This window comes from Mus caroli, chromosome 16, assembly GCF_900094665.2.
Source record: "Mus caroli chromosome 16, CAROLI_EIJ_v1.1, whole genome shotgun sequence".
Taxonomy (NCBI): Eukaryota; Metazoa; Chordata; class Mammalia; order Rodentia; family Muridae; genus Mus; species Mus caroli.
Window position 1 is genome coordinate 44,186,673 of NC_034585.1, and position 4,356 is coordinate 44,191,028.

At 35.1% G+C, this 4,356-nt stretch overlaps 1 pseudogene; it reads left to right on the forward strand.

Moving 5' to 3' along the window:
- LOC110311313 overlaps positions 1–920 on the forward strand; it is a 51,211-nt pseudogene extending 50,291 nt beyond the window's left edge.
- The last annotated feature ends 3,436 nt before the right edge of the window (positions 921–4,356 follow it).

The following is a 4,356-nucleotide window of genomic DNA, read 5'->3' on the forward strand; positions in this document are numbered from 1 at the left end:
ATTTTTTGTTATTCTAGATGAATTTGCAGATTGCTCTTTCTAATTCGTTGAAGAATTGAGTTGGAATTTTGATGGGGATTGCATTGAATCTGTAGACTGCTTTTGCAAGATAGCCATCTTTACAATGTTGATCCTGCCAATCCATGAGCATGGGAGATCTTTCCATCTTCTGAGATCTTCTTTAATTTCTTTCTTCAGAGAATTGATGTTTTTATCATACAGATCTTTCACTTCCTTAGTTAGATTCAAGCCAAGATTTCAGAGTGTTTGAATCCCACCAGCAATGGAGGAGTGTTCCTCTTTCTCCACATCCTCTCCAACATCTGCTGTCACCTGAATTTTTGATCTTAGCCATTCTGAGTGGTGTGAGATGGAATCTCAGTGTTGTTTTGATTTGCATTTCCCTGATGATTAAGGATGTTGAACATTTTTTCAGGTGCTTCTCAGCCATTCGATCTTCCTCAGTTGAGAATTCTTGGGAGGACCCAGAATCCTTCTGATTGTCCATCCATTCACCTCCTGGCCAGTCACCTGAAGTCCAGGCACAGTGGCAAGATAGACTACATCGCAGGTTTAGACTCTAGGGGCTTCCTGTTTGGCCCTTACCCAGATCAGGAGCTGGGTGTGTGCTCATCCGGAAACACAGGAAGCTGCTGGGCCCCACTGTGTCAGCCTCCTATGCTCTGGAGCATGGGAAGGCTGAACTGGAAATCCAGAAATATGCCTTAGAACCCGGGCAGAGAGTGATCATTGTGGATGATCTCCTGGCCACTGGAGGAACCATGTGTACGGCCTGTGAGCTGCTGCACCAGCTACAGGCTGAGGTGGTGGAGTGTGTGAACCTCGTGGAGCTGATTTCCCTGAAGGGCAGGGAGAAGCTAGGACCTATACCTTTCTTCTCTCTCCTGCAGTATGACTGAGGAGCTGGCAGGGTGGTCACACCCCTGATCCCAGCAGCATCAGTAACTGCATGGTGGCTTAGCCCAGGCAACTAAGTAACCTTTTTGAGCTACCAGCTACCCTTTTGTGAATGTATCACTCATTCCGTTGAGTAGCTGATCGCCATGCCTATCACCGCCTGGATCTTTGCGTTTTGTACACGAGCCACACCCTGGAGTACAGCAGAGCTGTGCTACAGGAGATCAATAAACCGCTTTGATATACATAAAAAAAGATAATCTAATGCAGAACTGAAGGCCTGAAGTAAATGGTAGGGGGCCTGGCACTGAGATACTTTAGCGTTATTTAGATTTGTGTCCAGCGAATAAAAACAAAACATTCATTGTAAGTGTGAAACAAAGGATGCATTAGCCTCATGTTCTGCAAGTAGTAGCAAGATATGGTGCAGTGTGAAAGGAACACTTTAGATTGTGGTGACTGTGAAGCAACATATACAATTTCATAAAGAAACTGGGTTGAAAAACCATAAGTATTGGAGGCAAGACACTTTCATGGTGACGAAAATTCAGCAGCACAAGGGATGATTTTCTAGAAGAGGATGTTGTACTATAGTGTACCTGATGATTTTGAATAGTTTATAAAAAATGCATATATGTTACTAAAATCAGAATAACAAGGATATTCAGAAATAAAAAACAATGAGGGAAATAAATTCTCATTTATTGGTTACAACCATGAGTTAAAGATGTTACATGGCTGAGACAGAGCAGAACTCAAAAGAAATACAGAAAAAAAAAGATGGGCCAATCTCTCTGTTATACATGACAAAATGCAGGATGGTTTGGGGATACCTCTCTGAAGTATCCCACAGATAAACTTTATTAATTCCAGAGGAAAGGATATCTTAGTTTGTTGTTCTTTTCCTTTAATTGTGCTTTATGATATTATATATGTATATATAACAAATAATATATATTTAATTTTATATATGTATTACTTATTTGATTACACATTTATGTGAGTACTTATATGAACTTGAATACATTTTTATAATATCCCTATTTGTAAAAATATATGATGGACATATGAAAAGGATATTGGGTAAAAAATGTTTCATATTTCAAAGTAAAATATTAACAATTACCAATTAATCATTTATATTTTGAGTTATAAGGGTATTAGAGACTGTTCATCTAAAGTATAAAAGGTTTTGGGAACGAAATGCAGGCATTGCATTAGAATTTCTTTTATACGATTAGTTGTATTTTCCCTCACACTTTCCCTTCCCAGTAATACAGAAAAATGAAACTCTTGCCAATAAAATGCATGCAAGTTTATATGAATGTGTTTATATGCCATATATTTACAATGATGATCTCTGAGGAATATCTTTAGTGCTATATTTTGGCGTTTCATGAAGTGTACTTCCATTAAAATTCCAGCATTTCTGTGTGTAACATAATGAATTCTTTCAGTTGAGAACATGACTGAGTAATAGATATAAATTTTGAAGTTTGGTTATGAAATATATCATCCTCAAATAAATGTTTTATTGTGATACAGTTGAAGTACTATCTTGACTTCAAAACATACTGTGGTATAAGTTAAGGAACTCAGCATGAAGAATTAAGGTTTGTTCCCTGGGGGATTTATTTAGCTATTAGAGTAGAGAAATTTTAATGCATGTACACACAATTGAATCTACCTACAGGCAACCTCCACTCCACAGCTTTCATTCTGAATTCATACCATAATTATATAGACATTCTTTTCTTTTTATAGACTTGATGTCTCATTAACTTTAATGTGAAATGTTTTTTATTTATGTGTAAGATTTTAATTGTAAAGCTTATAAAATTATTTTTAAAATAATTGACCTGCAGGCATTTTCAAATCATTTAGTGACTTAGGACCAAGGAAATTACACTGGAATTTATAAAATATACTTAAAGCCAAATCCAAATATTTTATCAAGAGTACAGAAGTTTGTGTGTATAATTCCATTGATTTTGAAAATTGTACAGATTGGGGGTTGGTGACATAACTCACTGGTAGAGCACTTACCCACCACATGTGAATTCCTACATTTTGTATCCAGCAAGAAAGAACAACAGCAATCCATCCCTGCTCCCCACACACAGACACAAAATATAATGGATTTTTCAATAAATGGTGTTTGGAAAATTGTATTTCCACATGTAAAGGAAGAAATTAGAAACTTACCTTACATTATTTACAACTATTAACCCCAAATGAAATAAAGACTTACATTTGAGACATGGATTGTAAAAGTCTTGGAAGAAAGGATTTTGACTACATCAAACTGAACAGTTTCATCACAGCAAGAGAAATGACTGAATGAAAAGACAAATTACTGATGTTTGAAGTTATCTAACTGTATACAAGTTCTTTAATTTTACAAACTTTATATTTGATTAATTTTAGTGTAGGGTATTTTTATTTACTTGTCAATTTTTAAATAGTAAAGCCTATGCATTGTTTTTAAAGAATTGACTTATAGGGCTTTTTAATATTTATCAATCAAAGATTAATATTAAAATATGTAAGGGACCTAGTAACTTTACAGCACACAAACAGACTACTCAATAGGCATAGTACTAAAAATACATTTCCCCTAGATGACATACAAAGGGCTATTGGATTATTCAATATCACCTATCATCACAGAAATGCAAATAAAAACCACAATTAGATATCATCATATACATGTTAGAATGGCTATTATCCAAAAGCAAATGATAGCAAATGCTGGTGCAGCTATAGAGAAGGAAAGCTTAGATATATCAGTGACAGCCTCATGACCTGCTGAAGAGTAATGAACTAAATATGATTTTTGTGGACCTTTTCTTTTGTTTTGTTATTTTCTTCTTAGTCTTTTACTTGTGTGTTTTGATTTTCACTTTTGTGAGTTTTGTTTTGAGCAGGGGACAAAAGGAGGAAGAGAAAGACTATGAAGAAGGTTGAGTGGGTAGAGAGGTGGGAGGTGGGGAGGAACTGGAAGGAGTTAGGGGAGGGGAAATGATTAAAACATATTTTATGGAAAAACTTTTTAATTGAGAGGATGCTTTTGTATGTTACTGTTGAGCTAATAAATTCATGAAGAACCAAAATATCATAAATCTGACTCAAAAATATATCAAAACAGAAATAATCTGATACAACAAAACTACTTCTAGATACATACTCAGAATAATTAGAAATGAAGATCACAACAGGCTTTGGATGTTATTATTATTGTAGCATTTTTCTCAATAGTTATGATATGAAGCAAAGCACATGTCTACCAACAGATAATAGATTAAAAATGTGAAACCTACACACAAGTGGCTTATTATTATTTCATCTTTTACATAAACAATACTTGCTATTTTGACCTCCCAGATTACCCTGGAGAACAGTTTGCTAAATTTAATAATCTCATGTACAGTAAGGAGA